The sequence below is a fragment of the Delphinus delphis genome, chromosome 1, assembly GCF_949987515.2.
Source record: "Delphinus delphis chromosome 1, mDelDel1.2, whole genome shotgun sequence".
Lineage (NCBI taxonomy): Eukaryota > Metazoa > Chordata > Mammalia > Artiodactyla > Delphinidae > Delphinus > Delphinus delphis.
In genome coordinates this window covers 155,090,213-155,108,037 of record NC_082683.1, presented here as the reverse complement: position 1 = coordinate 155,108,037, position 17,825 = coordinate 155,090,213, and positions in this window count along the sequence as shown.

The following is a 17,825-nucleotide window of genomic DNA, read 5'->3' as shown; positions in this document are numbered from 1 at the left end:
GGGCCTCTCACTGTTGTGGCCTCTCCCGTAGCGGAGCACAGGCTCCAGACGCGCAGGCTCAGTGGCCATGGCTCACGGGTCCAGCCGCTCTGCAGCATGTAGGATCTTCCTGGACTGGGGCACGAACCCATGTCCCCTGCATCGGCAGGCGGACTCTCAACCACTGCGCCACCAGGGAAGCCCTGAGCTCTCAGTTTTGTTCCATCGAGTTGTGTGTTTGTTTTTGTGCCAGTACCAATCTGTTTTGATATCTATAGCTTTGTAGTATAGTTTGAAATCAGGACATGTGATACCTCTATCTTTGTTCTTCTATCTCAAGATTATTTTGCCTGATGGGGATCTATTGTGGTTCCATACAAATTTTAGAATTATTTGCTCTAGTTCTGTGAAATACGCCATTGGAATTTTGGTAGTTTGCATTGAGTCTATGCTGCTTTGGGACAGGGACATTTTAACAACATTTTTTCTTCCATGAACATGGAATATCTTTCCATTTTTTTGTGTTTTCTTTAATTTCTTTCATTAGTGCCTTATGGTTTCCAGTGTGTAGGTCTTTCACTTCCCTGGTTAAATTTATTCCTAGGTATTTTATTGTTTTTGATGTAATTGTAATTATTATTTTTTGTTTCTCTTTTTGATAGTTTGTTATCAGTGTATAGAAATGTTACAGATCTGTATGTTGATTTTATAAACTGAAACTTAACTGAATTTATTTATTCTAACAGTTTTTTGGTGGAGTATTTAGGATTTTCTATATGTAGTATCATGTCATCTGCAAAAAGGACAGTTTTGCTTCTTCATTTATGATTTGGATGCCTTTTCTTTTTCTTGTCTAATTGTGATGAGGACTTCTAATACTAAGTTGAATAAAAGTGGCAAGAGTGGTCATCCTTGTCTTGTTCCTCATCTTAGAGGAAAAGCTTTCAGCTTGTTACAGCTGAGTGTGATGTTAGCTGTGGGTTTGTCACTTATGGCCTTTATTATGTTGAGGTACATTCCCTCTATACCCCCTTTGTTGAGAGTTTTTATCATAAGTGGATGTTGAGTTTTATCAAATTTTTTTGCATCTATTGAAATGATCATATGGTTTTTATCCTTAATTTTGTTAATGTGGTAATCATTGATAGGTATGTACTTATTGCCATTTCATTGTTTTCTCGTTGTTTTTGTAGTTTCTCCCTGTTCCTTTCTACTCTTTCTGTCTTTTCTTGTTTTTTGATGGTTTTCTTTGGTATTATGTTTAGATATGTTTAGTTTCTTTCTCATTTTCTTTTGTATAATTACTGTAAGTCTTTTTGGTTACTGTGAGTTTCACCTATAACATCTTATGTAAGTAGTAGCCTGTTTTAAGTTGGTAGCAACTTAAATTTTTTTTTTTTTTAACATCTTTATTGGGGTATAATTGCTTTACAATGGTGTGTTAGTTTCTGCTTTATAACAAAGTGAATCAGTCATACATAAACATATGTTCCCATATGTCTTCCCTGTTGCGTCTCCCTCCCTCCCACCCTCCCCATCCCAACCCTCCAGGCTGTCACAAAGCACCGAGCCAATATCCCTGTGCCATGCGGCTGCTTCCCACTAGCTATCTACCTTACTGCATTTGTTAGTGTGTATATGCCCATGACTCTCTCTCGCCCTGTCACAGCTCACCCTTCCCCCTCCCCATAACCTCAAGTCCGTTCTCTAAGAGGTCTGCGTCTTTATTCCTGCTTTACCCCTAGGTTCTTCATGACATTTTTTTCTTAAATTCCATATATATGTGTTAGCATACGGTATTTGTCTTTTTCTTTCTGACTTACTTCACTCTGTATGACAGACTCTAGGTCTATCCACCTCATTACAAATAGCTCAATTTCGTTTCCTTTTATGGCTGAGTAATATTCCATTGTATATATGTGCCACATCTTCTTTATCCATTCATCCGATGACGGGCACTTAGGTTGTTTCCATCTCCGGGCTATTGTAAATAGAGCTGCAATGAACATTTTGGTACATGACTCTTTTTGAATTTTGGTTTTCTCAGGGTATATGCCCAGTAGTGGGATTGCTGGGTCATATGGTAGTTCTATTTGTAGTTTTTTAAGGAACCTCCATACTGTTCTCCATAGTGGCTGAACCAATTCACATTCCCACCAGCAGTGCAAGAGTGTTCCCTTTTCTCCACACCCTCTCCAGCATTTATTGTTTCTAGATTTTTTGATGATGGCCATTCTGACTGGTGTGAGATGATATCTCATTGTAGTTTTGATTTGCATTTCTCTAATGATTAATGATGTTGAGCATTCTTTCATGTGTTTGTTGGCAGTCTGTATATCTTCTTTGGAGAAATGTCTATTTAGGTCTTCTGCCCATTTTTGGATTGGGTTGTTTGTTTTCTTGTTATTGAGCTGCATGAGCTGCTTGTAAATTTTGGAGATTAATCCTTTGTCGGTTGCTTCATTTGCAAATATTTTCTCCCATTCTGAGGGTTGTCTTTTGGTCTTGTTTATGGTTTCCTTTGCTGTGCAAAAGCTTTGAAGTTTCATTAGGTCCCATTTGTTTATTTTTGTTTTTATTTCCATTACTCTAGGAGGTGGGTCAGAAACGATCTTGCTTTGATTTATGTCATAGAGTGTTCTGCCTATGTTTTCCTCTAAGAGTTTGATAGTTTCTGGCCTTACATTTAGTTCTTTAATCCATTTTGAGCTTATTTTTGTGTATGGTGTTAGGGAGTGATCTAATCTCATACTTTTACATGTACCTGTCCAGTTTTCCCAGCACCACTTATTGAAGAGGCTGTCCTTTCTCCATTGTACATTATTGCCACCTTTATCAAAGATAAGGTGTCCATATGTGCATGGGTTTATCTCTGGGCTTTCTATCCTGTTCCATTGATCTATCTTTCTGTTTTTGTGCCAGTACCATACCGTCTTGATGACTGTAGCTTTGTAGTATAGTCTGAAGTCAGGGAGCCTGATTCCTCCAGTTCCTTCTTTCGTTCTCAAGATTGCTTTGGCTATTCGGGGTCTTTTGTGTTTCCATACAAATTGTGAAATTTTTTGTTCTAGTTCTGTGAAAAATGCCAGTGGTAGTTTGATAGGGATTGCATTGAATCTATAGATTGCTTTGGGTAGTAAAGTCATTTTCACAATGTTGATTCTTCCAATCCAAGAACATGGTATATCTCTCCATCTATTTATATCATCTTTAATTTCTTTCATCAGTGTCTTATAATTTTCTGCATACAGGTCTTTTGTCTCCTTAGGTAGGTTTATTCCTAGATATTTTATTCTTTTTGTTGCAATGGTAAATGGGAGTGTTTTCTTGATTTCACTTTCAGATTTTTCATCATTAGTATATAGGAATGCCAGAGATTTCTGTGCATTAATTTTGTATCCTGCCACTTTACCAAATTCATTGATTAGCTCTAGTAGTTTTCTGGTAGCATCTTTAGGATTCTCTATGTATAGGATCATGTCATCTGCAAACAGTGACAGCTTTACTTCTTCTTTTCTGATTTGGATTCCTTTTATTTCCTTTTCTTCTCTGATTGCTGTGGCTAAAACTTCCAAAACAATGTTGAATAAGAGTGGTGAGAGTGGGCAACCTTGTCTTGTTCCTGATCTTAGTGGAAATGCTTTCAGTTTTTCACCATTGAGGATGATGTTTGCTGTGGGCTTGTCATATATGGCCTTTATTATGTTGAGGAAAGTTCCCTCTATGCCTACTTTCTGCAGGGTTTTTATCATAAATGGGTGTTGAATTTTGTCAAAAGCTTTCTCTGCATCTATTGAGATGATCATATGGTTTTTCTCCTTCAATTTGTTAATATGGTTTATCACGTTGATAGATTTGCGTATATTGAAGAATCCTTGCATTCCTGGAATAAACCCCACTTGATCATGGTGTATGATCCTTTTAATGTGCTGTTGGATTCTGTTTGCTAGTATTTTGTTGAGGATTTTTGCATCTATGTTCATCAGTGATATTGGCCTGTAGTTTTCTTTCTTTGTGACATCCTTGTCTGGTTTTGGTATCAAGGTGATGGTGGCCTCGTAGAAGGAGTTAGGGAGTGGTCCTCCCTCTGCTATATTTTGGAAGAGTTTGAGAAGGATAGGTGTTAGCTCTTCTCTAAATGTTTCATAGAATTCGCCTGTGAAGCCATCTGGTCCTGGGCTTTTCTTTGTTGGAAGATTTTTAATCACAGTTTCAATTTCAGTGCTTGTGATTGGTCTGCTCATATTTTCTATTTCTTCCTGATTCAGTCTTGGCAGGTTGTGCATTTCTAAGAATTTGTCCATTTCTTCCAGATTGTCCATTTTATTGGCATAGAGTTGCTTGTAGTAATCTCTCATGATCTCTTTTATCTCTGCAGTGTCAGTTGTTACCTCTCCTTTTGCATTTCTAATTCTATTGATTTGAGTCTTCTCCCTTTTTTTCTTGATGAGTCTGGCTAGTGGTTTATCTATTTTGTTTATCTTCTCAAAGAACCAGCTTTTAGTTTTATTGATCTTTGCTATTGTTTCCTTCATTTCTTTTTCATTTATTTCTGATCTGATTTTTATGATTTCTTTCCTTCTGCTAGCTTTGGGGTTTTTTTGTTCTTCTTTCTCTAATTGCTTGAGGTGCAAGGTTAGGTTGTTTATTCGAGATGTTTCCTGCTTCTTAAGGTGGGCTTGTATTGCTATAAACTTCCCCCTTAGAACTGCTTTTGCTGCATCCCACAGGTTTTGGGTCGTTGTGTCTCCATTGTCATTTGTTTCTAGGTATTTTTTGATTTCCTCTTTGATTTCTTCAGTGATCTCTTCATTATTAAGTAGTGTATTGTTTAGCCTCCATGTGTTTGTATTTTTTACAGATCTTTTCCTGTAATTGATATCTAGTCTCAAGGTGTTGTGGTCAGAAAAGATACTTGATACAATTTCAATTTTCTTAAATTTACCAAGGCTTGATTTGTGACCTAAGATATGATCTATCCTGGAGAATGTTCCATGAGCACTTGAGAAAAATGTGTATTCTGTTGTTTTTGGATGGAGTGTCCTATAAATATCAATTAAGTCCATCTTGTTTAATGTATCATTTAAAGCTTCTGTTTCCTTATTTATTTTCATTTTGGATGATCTGTCCATGGGTGAAAGTGGGGTGTTTAAGTCCCCTACTATGAATGTGTTACTGTCGATTTCCCCTTTTATGGCTGTTAGTATTTGCCTTATGTATTGAGGTGCTCCTATGTTGGGTGCATAAATATTTACAACTGTTATATCTTCTTCTTGGATCGATCCCTTGATCATTATGTAGTGTCCTTCTTTGTCTCTTTTAATAGTCCTTATTTTAAAGTCTATTTTGTCTGATATGAGAATTGCTACTCCAGCTTTCTTTTGGCTTCCATTTGCATGGAATATCTTTTTCCATCCCCTTACTTTCAGTCTGTATGTGTCTCTAGGTCTGAAGTGGGTCTCTTGTAGACAGCATATATAAGGGTCTTGTTTTTGTATCCATTAAGCTAATCTGTGTCTTTTGGTGGGAGCATTTAGTCCATTTACATTAAAGGTAATTATCGATATGTATGTTCCTATTCCCATTTTCTAAATTGTTTTGGGTTCGTTATTGTAGGTCTTTTCCTTCTCTTGTGTTTCTTGCCTAGAGAAGATCCTTTAGCATTTGTTGTAAAGCTGGTTTGGTGGTGCTGAACTCTCTCAGCTTTTGCTTGTCTGTAAAGGTTTTAATTTCTCCATCAAATCTGAATGAGATCCTTGCTGGGTAGAGTAGTCTTGGCTGCATGTTTTTCTCCTTCATCACTTTCAGTATGTCCTGCCACTCCCTTCTGGCTTGTAGGGTTTCTGCTGAGAGATCAGCTGTTAACCTTATGGGGATTCCCTTATGTGTTATTTGTTGTTTTTCCCTTGCTGCTTTTAATATGCTTTCTTTGTATTTAATTTTTGACAGTTTGATTAATATGTGTCTTGGCGTATTTCTCCTTGTATTTATCTTGTATGGGACTCTCTGTGCTTCCTGGACTTGATTAACTATTTCCTTTCCCATATTAGGGAAGTTTTCAACTATAATCTCTTCAAATATTTTCTCAGTCCCTTTCTTTTTCTCTTCTTCTTCTGGAACCCCTATAATTCGAATGTTGGTGCGTTTAATGTTGTCCCAGAGGTCTCTGAGACTGTCCTCAGTTCTTTTCATTCTTTTTTCTTTATTCTGCTCTGCAGTAGTTATTTCCACTATTTTATCTTCCAGGTCACTTATCCGTTCTTCTGCCTCAGTTATTCTGCTATTGATCCCATCTAGAGTACTTTTAATTTCATTTATTGTGTTGTTCATCGTTGCTTGTTTCATCTTTAGTTCTTCTAGGTCCTTGTTAACTGATTCTTGCATTTTGTCCAATCTATTCTCCATTCTATCTCCAAGATTTCAGATCAACCTTACTATCATTATTCTGAATTCTCTTTCAGGTAGACTGCCTATTTCCTCTTCATTTGTTAGGTCTGGTGCATTTTTATCTTGCTCCTTTATCTGCTGTGTGTTTTTCTGTCTTCTCATTTTGCTTATCTTACTGTGTTTGGGGTCTCCTTTTTGCAGGCTGCAGGTTTGTAGTTCCTCCTGTTTTCAATGTCTGTCTCCAGTGGCTAAGGTTGGTTCAGTGGGTTGTGTAGGCTTCCTGGTGGAGGGGGCTAGTGCCTGTGTTGTGGTGGATGAGGCTGGATCTTGTCTCTCTAGTGGGCAGGTTCACGTCTGGTGGTGTGTTTGGGGGTGTCTGTGGCCTTATTATGATTTTAGGCAGCCTCTCTGCTAATGGGTGGGGTTGTGTTCCTGTTTTGCTAGTTGTTTGGCATAGGTTTTCCAGCACTGTGGCTTGCTGGTCGTTGAGTGAAGCTGGGTGCTGGTGTTAAGATGGAGGTCTCTGGGAGATTTTCACCGTTTGATATTATGTGGAGCTGGGAGGTCTCTTGTTGATCAGTGTCCTGAAGTTGGCTGTCCTACCTCAGAGGCAGAGCCCTGCCTCCTGGCTGGAGCACCAAAAGCTTTTCATCCACAGGCTCAGGATAAAAGGGAGAAAAAGTAGAGGGAATTAGTAGAAGTATGAGGAAAGAAAGAAGGAAAGGAGGGTAGGAAGGAAGGAAGAAAAAAAGAAAGAAGCAAAGAAGGAAAGAAGGCAAGAAGGAAAGAAAGGAGGGAGGGAGGGAGGGAGGAAGGAAGGAAGGAGGGAAAGAAGGAAAAAAGACAGAAAGAAAGAAGATACAGTAAAAATAAAATAAAGTATAATAAAGTTATTGAATTAAAAACTTATTTAGAAAAAAAAAAAGGGACGGAAAGAACCTTAGGACAAATGTTGGAAGCAAAGCTATACCGACAAAATCTTACACAGAAGCATACACATACACCCTCACTAAAAGAGGTAAATGGGGAAAAATCCTAAATCTTGCTGTCAGAGACCACCTCCTCAATTTGGGATGATTCGTTGTCTAAAGGAGGGAAGGAAGGACGGAAAGAAAGAAAGAAAGAATGAAGGTAAAGTATAATAAGGTTATTAAAATTAATTATTAAGAAAAAAAATTTAAAAAAAAACATGGACGGATAGAACCCTAGGACAAATGGTGGAAGCAAGACTATACAGACAAGATCTCACACAGAAGCATACACATACACATTCACAAAAAGAGGAAAGGGGAAAAAATCATAGATCTTGCTCCTAAAGTCCACTTCCTTAATTTGGGATGATTGGTTGTCTATTCAGGTATTCCACAGATGCAGGGTACATCAAGTTGATTGTGGAGCTTTAATCCGCTGCTTCTGAGGCTGCCGGGAGAGATTTCCCTTTCTCTTCTTTGTTCTCACAGCTCCCAGGGCTAAGCTTTGGATTTGGCCCTGCCACTGCGTGTAGATCGCTGGAGGGCGTCTGTTTTTTGCTCAGACAGGATGGGGTTAAAAGAGCCGCTGATTGGGGGCTCTGGCGCACTCAGGCCGGCGGGGACGGAGGGGCACAGAGTGCGGGGCGGGCCTGTGGTGGCAAAGGCCGGCGTGACTTTGCACCAGCCTGAGGCGCGCTGTGCGCTCTCCCGGGGAAGTTGTCCCTGGATCCCGGGAACCCGGCAGTGGCGGGCTGCACAGGCTCCGCGGAAGAGGGGTGTGGAGAGTGACCTGTGCTCGCACACAGGCCCCTCGGTGGCGGCAGCAGCAGCCTTAACGTCTCCCGCCCGCCTCTGGGGTCCGCGCTTTTAGCCGCGGCTTGCGCCCGTCTCTGGATTCCGCGCTTTCAGCCGCGGCTCGCGCCCGTCTCTGGATTCCGCGCTTTCAGCCGCGGCTCGCGCCCGTCTCTGGATTCCGCGCTTTCAGCCGCGGCTCGCTCCCGTCTCTGGGGTTCGTGCTTTTAGCCGCGGCTCGCGCCCGTCTCTGGAGTTCCTTTAAGCAGCGTTCTTAAACCCCTCTCCTCACGCCCCAGGAAACAAAGAGGGAAGGAAAAGTCTCCTGCCTCTTCTGCAGGTGCAGGCTTTTCCCCGGACTCCCTCCCGGCTAGCTGTGGTGCACTAACCCCTTCAGGCTATGTTCAAGCCGCCAACCCCAGTCCTCTCCCTGCGCTCCGGCCTCAGCTCGCAGCCCCGCCCGCCCCGGCGGGTGAGCAGACAAGCCTCTCGGGCTGGTGAGTGCCGGTCGGCACCGATCCTCTGTGCGGGAATCTCCCCGCTTTGCCCTCCGTTGCTGTGCTCTCCTCCGCAGCCTCGAAGCTCCCCCCTCCGCCTCCCGCAGTGTGGAAACTTTTCCTCCTTCACAGCTCCCTCCCACTGGTGCAGGTGCCGTCCCTATTCTTTTGTCTCTGTTTTTTCTTTTGCCCTACCCAGGTACGTGGGGAGTTTCTTGCCTTTTGGGAGGTCTGAGGTCTTCTGCCAGCCTTCAGTAGGTGTTCTGTAGGAGTTGTTCCACGTGTAGATGTATTTCTGGTGTATCTGTGGGGAGGAAGGTGATCTCCGCGTCTTACTCTTCCGCCATCTTCCGCCTTCTCCTCCGCAACTTAAATTTGAAGATATTCCAAAGCTTTATCTTTTGCCACCCTCCCCTGCATGTTTTGTGTTTTCAGTGACACATTTTACATCTTTTTATTTTATGCATTCCTGAACTATTTATTGTAATTTAGTTAATTTTCCTACTCTTGTCTTTTAACATTCATACTTGCTTTACAAGTGATTGATCCACTATTTTTATTAATATTTGCCTTTTCCAGTGAGATTTTTACTTCTGCATGTTTTCTTATTATTATTTAGTGCCATTTCTTTTCAGCTTAAGGAAGTTCCCTTATCATTTCTTGTAGGGCCAGTTTAGTGAGGATGAACTCCTTTAGCTTTCACTTATCTGGGAAACTCCTGATCTCTCTTTCAATTCTGAGTGATAACTTCCTGGGTAGGGAATTCTTGGTTGGAAGTTTTTTCCCCTTCAGCAGTTTGACTTTGTCATGCTTCTCCCTTCCAGCCTGTAAAGTTTCTACTGAAAATCTGCTGATAGCCCTATGGGGTTTCCCTTTTATGCAACAAGTTGTTTTTCTCTTACTGCTTTTAGGATTCTCTCTTTGTCTTTAACTTTTACCATTTTAATTATAATGTGTCTTGGTGTTATCTTTTTGGGTTTATATTTCCTGTACCTGGATGTCTGTTTTCTTCCCCAAATTAGGGAAGTTTTCAGTTACTATTTCTTCAATTAATTAATTTTTCTGGCCCTTTCTCTTTCTCTTCTTCTAGAACCCTATAATGTGTTGTTCTGCTTGATGTTATCCCAAAGGTTCCTTAAAATGTCCTCATTTTTAAAAAGTTCGTTTTACATTTTGCTGTTCTGTCTGGGTGAGTTCCATTGCTTTGTCTTTCAGTTCTCTGATTCATTCTTCTACTTCATCCAGTCTGCTGTTGAACCCCTCTAGTGTATTTTTCAGTTCATTTATAATTTCTGTTTGGTTCTTTCTTATATTTTCTGTCTCTTTGTTGAAGTTCTCATTGTGTTCATTCATTCTTCTCCTGAGTTCAGTAAGCATCTTTATGACCATTACTTTTAACTCTTTATTAAGTAGATTGTTTATCTCCACTTCTTTTAGCTCTTTTTCTGAGATTTTGTCTTGTTCTTTCTATTGGAACATATTCCTCTGTCTCATTTTGTCTAATTTGCTGTGTTTGTTTCTATGCATTAGGTCAACTATCCATCTCTTCCAGTCTTCAAGTAGTGGATTTATTTAGGAGATGTCCTGTGGGGCTCAGAAGTGCAATCTCACTTGGCTACCAGAGCCAGGTGCTCAAGGGTTGTCCTCTGTGTAAGCTGTGTGAACCCTCCTCTTGTGGCAGGGCCATAGCTGCTGCTGTGTGCACTGGTGGGTGGGGCGGCCCCTGGCCAGGATGCAGGGTGCCTGGCTGGGCAGCTCTAGTTTTTTAAATATTCTATCTTGCTGAAAGATCATGTACACTGATATTTAATTTGGAAAATATTGCCTCCATTGTTATGAAGCAGTGTATTCTAAGATGTGGAATAGGGAGGTGATTTAGGGCCCTAGAACTCAGTGATGTGATCACTTGCAGCCTCTCTGGGATGCCCTCCTAACTTTACCTTGTTTCAGGCAAGGTTGCTACAGCCACAGCTGAGCAGCATCTCCCCAACTCCCATACTTATGCACATGTCAGCACTTTACAAGAAGAGATGTGGGAATGGAGGTTCTTTTCAGTCAGCAAGGGAAGGCTTTTTTTCAGAGCCCAACTTCCCTCCAAGCCAGGGAGACACAGAACTGGGGATGACCTCAAGTGCTGGGCAGGTCAGCATCCTTTTCTCCTAGAGTTGTGAGGACTGTGTTTTCATTTTTTTCTTTGTTGAACTCAATATGAATGTTTGAAATGGGGTTCTTAAAGTATAAGAGATAGTTAAGGAAAAGTGAGCAGAGGTGGTGATGGTTATATAGACATAGAACAGAATGCTTTTTTTGTCTGAGTGATTATTAACAGCTCTAGTTTTCTGACTGAGGAACTTATTTTTTAGCTCAATTAGATTAATTTATTTACACTTAATTGTTTTTACATTTTTAGATTATTTTAACTGAATGGCTTTTTCATTGTAGTTTTACAGTTACTTTTATTGTGTCAAGTGATTCTTATAATGTTAATATGAGATTTGCTTTTTAAATAAATTTACATTAAATATGAGTCAATGTAAAGAAAACCTACTAAGTAAATAATAGGACAGGTGTTTGTTATTTATGGCAAATATGGGAGTTTCCAAAACAGTCATTTCTCTCTTCTTCAAAATTACCCTTTGGCTATTGTCCCATTTCTCAGCTCCCATTGTAAAATTTCTTGAAAGAATTGTGTGTACTTGCTATATCATATTCTTCCATTCATTACTGTATATTTTTCTTTTTTTAATTTTTTGTATAACATAGGTACAGAAAGGTTCGCAAATGCTAAGCAAATTACCACAAAATGAACATACATATTACCTCCACTCAACCCTCCCAAAAGACCCTTTGTATCCCCTTTCCAATAACAAATATCTCTGTTCTCCTCAAAGGCAACTGTAATCTTTCTTCTAACTGTATGAACTAATTTTGCCTTTTTTGTAAAGTTTATGTAAGTGAAATCATGCAGTTTTTCTTCTTTAGCTTTGGCCTTTTTTTGCCTAATACTGTGTTTGAGATTCATCCATATTACTGAAAGAACCTATAGTCTTTTTTCTTTTCTGTTTCTATGTGCAATTCCATTATATAAATGTAATTTATCCATTCTACTACTAATAGATATCTGAGTTGTCTCCAGGTTTGGGATATTATTAGTAATGCTTCTATGGACATTCTTGTGTCTTCAATTCCTGCTGTTCTTGCTGCTGCTTATTCTACTTAGCCACACTAGTTTCCTTGTCATTCCTTTAACATTCCAGATACACACCCACCTGTAGGCCTTTGCACGTGCTGTTCCTTCCTCCTAGAATGTTCTTCCACTAGATATCCACATGACCTGCTCTACTTCTCTCAGGCCTTTGCTGAAAAGGTTCCCTCTCAGTGAGGCATTCGCTAACCATTAAATTGTAATTCCTCTGCCTACCCTGGGTCACCCAATTTTCCTTTCTCTGACTATTTTTTTCTCCATGTTACCTTCCATAATTTGGAATATTATGTATTTTAGTAATCTATTTGTTCACTGACCCTCCCCCTTCCCACTATAATGAGAGCTCTACAAGGGCAGAGAGTTTTGTCTGTGTAAGCAGCTCTTTGCAGGAAATCGCCCTCAGCAGGAGACCTCTTTTTTCTTGCCACTTTAGCAAAGCTATATTGTAACTAATCTTAAGCCAGGCACCCCCATGCTCTACTCATGTCCAGCCTAAGCACACCTTTCAGATCTTTTGATCACACAATATGTTGCTTAACCTGTTGGTTTTTTCCATAGATCAAAGAAGTAAAAATGAAGAATAAATAACTAACAGATGACCAGATCACTCCCCTACCTTCCCCTTCAGTAATCTTGCGAACAAACTGTGTGAATGTGGTAGCATTTATAGAAAGATCACGAGTCAACAAGCTTCCACACAGTAGGAGATGGCTACAAGTATGACTCCCTATGTCTGTCTATTAACTGAGATTACTTTCCCTTTTCCCTTTAAAAACTTTCATGGCCAAGCAGAATCTTCAGAGTTGGTTTTGGGGGTCTGCCTCCTCCCCATATTGCCAGCTTTTCTGATTAAAAGCAACTTTCCATTCTACTAACACTTGCCTCTTGGACATTGATTTTCGAGCAGCAAGCAGCCAAACCTGAGTTCGGTAGCATCTGTATTCTATAACACTACCTGGCACAGAGTAGATTCTCAGTAAATTCTGGTTGAATGAATGAATATTGAAATTACCTACTAGGGACTTCCCTGGTGGCACAGTGGTTAGGACTCCCCACTCCCAGTGCAAACTCCCAGGTTTGATCGCTGGTTAGGGAACTAGATCCAACATGCATGCCACAACTAAGAGTTCACATGCCACAACTAAGGAGCCCATGTGCTGCAACTAAGGAGCCCACAAGCCACAACTAGTGAACCCACCTGGCACAACCAAATAAATAAATAAATATTTTTTAAAAAGAAATTACCTACTAGCCTGTATCTGAAAGTAGACACTGATATTTTTAGAACTTTGGGTAATAAAGATATTTGCAAAGTTACTTGACTGTCAAAGAATGAAAAGGTTATCAACATGAGTATTATTTGAATAATCTAGGACATCAGATGCAAAAGGAATAGATGTAGGTTTTTATTCCCTACTGTGAAGGAAAAACGATTTTTAAACAGCCTTTTTTTTTCCTTTGCAAAAACCTATGTAGTGCATTTACACAAAATGACACCTCTAAAAAATAATATAGTTGGTCCCAAAATACACATTTTAGAGAAACTGGCATAGGTATTTGGCAGAGCTCTCTTTTAAGGGATTGAAATATTAAAATAAATAGGAAATCTCTATCTTAATCTGTATAAATTATAAGTTTTACTATAAGAGTCCTGAATTATAACAATTAGCAAACACTTAGTATGTTTCAGGTTTGTTGTATATTTTACCTGCTTGACGTGTTTAACACTCATAACAATACTATGAGGTTGGTAAATTTATTATCCCCATTTTACAGATGAGACAAGTGAACTACAAAGTGATCTGAACTCAAGGTAGTTTAGCTATAGACTATGTGCTTTTAATCATTACCTTTCAATGGCTACTATATGTACTTATCCATAGAGAAATAGAGAGATATCAGTTTAACGTTTTCAAAGTTATCAATTTACTGATCCCCTTCAGAATTATTTTAGTTTCATTTTTGAGATGATTTGCGAAGAAGAAAGGAAAGGAACTTTTATTTAGAATGTACTGTGTTTTGGGAATTCCCTGGTGGCACAGTGGTTAAGAATCTGCCTCCCAATGCAGGGGACATAGGTTCGAGCCCTGGTCCAGGAAGATCTCATATGCTGCGGAGTAACTAAGCCCGTGCACCAAAACTACTGAACCCGTGAGCCACAACTACTGAAGCCCACATGTCTAGAGCCCATGCTTCACAACATGAGAAGCCACTGCAATGAGAAGCCCTTGCACCGCAACAATGAGTAGCCCCTGCTCACCACAACTAGAGAAAGCCTGTGCGCAGCAACAAAGACCCAATGCAGCCATAAATAAATAAATTAAATAATTTTTTAAAAAGTTCTGTGTTTTGCATGTTGTACTTTATTTAATCCTCAGAATAGCTCTGAAAGGTCACTATTATTGTCCCATTTACAAAAGAGAAAACTGAAGCACAGAGAAGTAAATAAGCTTATCATAAATACTATATGATGTGAATCAAATGTGATTCAAATCTAGGTCTGCCTTACTCCAAAAGTGTATATTCTTCACAATGACACATAGCTACATGAACTGGCATTACCCAGTGAAGAGTGGAAATGAAGGAGAGGAGGTGCAGTAAACAGTTTCAGCTGGGAGCAGGCTATAATGGGGCTGTGGAATCAGGAAGACTAGACACAATTCCAACTGGAAATTTCTGGATCCACAGATCTTTTTTTCTGACCTTGGCCCTCAGAGCTATTATACATTCCCAGGTGAGTGCTAAGTAAATGTGTGGGACCCAGCCAGGCTAACTCTTCCTTCTTATATGAGATCTTTAATAAATCATACATCTTGGGACCCAGTGGCTCAGACTGAGGAAGCTCCTCTTCCTGCTATTGGAGCAGCAATCAAATCTCTTAATGATTCTCAGTGTTACCATAACTTTTTCATGGCCCAGGATTATTCACTTGTCTCAACACTTCAACTTTTTGATTTGGGGAAAAAAAAATACAAAAAGCAAAAACGTCAAGAGAAAGCCGTCCACTTTCCTGGTGAGCTTGGGATCAGTCATACTATAGGCATGAAATGGTTATTGCTTTTTTGACTTTAGTGGGAAGGTGTGACTTGTAACAGGATATCAAAATAATAGTTCCAAGGTAAGCTGATGGAGGATATTTATTCACCAGATAGCTAGAAGGGATCCTTCTATTGAAAAATTCAGTAAAATGTAAACTGGAGCAGTGAAACAGACATCAATACATCAATGAAATGAGAAAAACAGTAACATATTGCTTAATGAGGTGACATTCAAAATGGAAAGGCTCAGCTTGAACAAAGGAGTCACACTGATTATAAGGCAAAGAGTGGTCCTTGTGTGGTGAGAGTCAAATTTTACATGAAGCAGCTGCTCTCAGAATGAAAGAGTAATGAATTTTTGTCTACTTATTGAGCACTTAGCCAGCTGTTCTATTTTCAGAACCAAAAGAGAAATAAATGCTTTAATTTCAGCATTTAAAATCTAAAAAACGTTTTTACCAGACATCTGTGGCCAATTTTTCCATTGTCCTTTTATGTGTGTGTGTGTGTGTGTGTGTGTGTGTGTGTGTATGTATGTATGTATCTATATGTGTGTAGATATCTTCTGTTATTCCTTATATACTACCTTACTTGGTAAAGAGTTTAAACTCTGGACATATATTACTTGGATTAAAATCTAGACTACACAGTATTAGCTGTTCGTTAGCTGACTTTGGAAAAATTTCTTAGTTTCTTTATTTTTCAGTTTTCAACGCTGAAAACTGGGACAAATAATACATCTAACCAAACTGCTTCGTAGAATTGTGAAGATTAAATGAGGTAATGTAAAGCAAATACAATGTCTTAATATTGGTTAAGTGAAAAAAAGCCCACAATACTTAATTGTATGGAGTGATCTATAGTTTGCCAAGAGGTTTCACACGTTTCTTTTTTTTTTTTTTTGGCTGCACCGTGCAGCTTTTGGGATCTTAGTTCCCTGACCAGGGATTGAATCCTTGCTCCCTGCAGTGGAAGCATGGAGTCCTAACCACTGGACAGCCAGGGAGTTTCCCTCATTAGGTCTTCAGTTACCTGGTGTGGGACTTCCCTGGTGGTCCAGAGGTTAAGACTCTGCGCTTCCACTGCAGGGGGCACAGGTTCAATCCCTGGTCAGGGAACTAAGATCCCATGTGCCACGTGGCACAACCAAAATAAAAATAAAAATAAGTGAATAAATAATTATTCAGAAATAACTGAATTGGTTAAATAAAAATTGTGCCTATGCATATTATTACCCATTTCTGGAAACTTACTGGGACTTAGAATATTTGGTTACCTAAGGGAAGGAAATTGAAATTTACTGAGCAGAAGTCTTTTGGTTGTAAATGACAGAAACTCAACTCACATTAGCTCTTATAATGAAGTTATCCCCTCTGTTATGGGTTGAATTTGGTCTCCCCCCAACCCCCCAAAAAAATGATATGTTGAAGCTCTAACTCCCAGTACTTCAGAATGTGACCTTATTTGGAGATAAGATTATTATAGACGTAATTACTTTAAAATGAGACCATTAGGGTATGACCTAATCTAATGTGACTGTTGTCCTTATGAAAAGGGGAATTTGGACACATGAACAGAGGGAAAACAATGTGAAGAGACACAGGGAGGAAATGGCCATCTACAAGGCAAGCAGAGAGATCTGGAACAGGTTCTTCTCTCCTAGTCCTCAGAAGGAGCCAATGTGCTGACACCTTGATTTTGGATTTCTATCCTCCAGAACTGTGAAACAATAATTATTTTATTGTTTAAGCCACTTGATTTATGGTACTTTGTTACAGCAGCCTTACCAAAATAAGCACCTTCTTGTACCTCAGTAGTTCAGGAGTAGCTTAAGGATTTAGATATGGGTGGATCTAAGGAATATAATGATATCATTAAGATTTTATATAATTCTTCATCTCTTTTTCCTCTGTGCTGCTTTTACTATATTTCATCAATTCTAAAGTGCACATTTTTCCTCTCATTTTCACATCTCTGAAGTCAGCATGCAACTTACATTTTCTTTTTACATTTCTTCATTCTTAGTGGAACATAAAAAAATGGTCTGTTATAATTAATAGCATTTTAGGAAATCTTAAGAGTGTTTATGGGCAGGCTCTGCATGTGGGCAGTCTCAGCAGCTCAGAGCTTGATATCTAAGTCACTTAGCAACCCCCATGGAACAAGGGAGCCTTTTCCCAATTGTCTCAGCAAATGACCCAGAACAAATGTTCATTGGCTCTAATTGATCTGGCTTTGGTTAAACTCAAGCTTAAAAATCAGAGTTGGGGAGGAAGGGGCAGGTAGACTCAGCACCATTGAAATCTCATGACCCAAGAGTAGTAAAGTTGTGACTTCCCAAAGGTGTTTGTTCACAACCTCAGGAGTTCCCCAGGTGAAATTCAAAACTGACCCCTGTACATGGAGGGCAAGAAAACACCAAAGAGGCAGACCACTCCAGATTGGTAGGAGGCAGGTTTAATAAACAAGAGGATTTACATAGCAGGCTTGTCTTGGGTGGCCTCCACTTCTGCCTGCCAGAATATTAGTCTACTGAGAGGCCTTAACAGGGTTCAGTAACGTATGCAGTACAGATGGTCTCAGCAGCACATGACTGTCTCCAGGCTGTGTCCTTGAAACAACAGTTAGTATGACAGTAATAGGCTGAACATAGATTCCAGGGACGGGTGGGGGTAAGGAGACTTAGATTGCCAGGGTCCAGCTCTCAGGTCAACCAGCAGTCACATTCTCTTGATGACCTCCATCCAATAAAAAATAAGTGTTGTTACCAAGAGGGGGGCTGAATGCTCTAGAAGGCCTGCGCTACCACAGAGTACCTGCCTGTGCCAAGCACTGTCACATTACATGTCCTTAATCACTCTACCCATTTCACTACTCAGGAAACTGAGGCCCAGAGAATGATAGACCTACTGGCAGTGCTGAATGTCACCAAATAGTTATAAAGTGCTCACAGTGT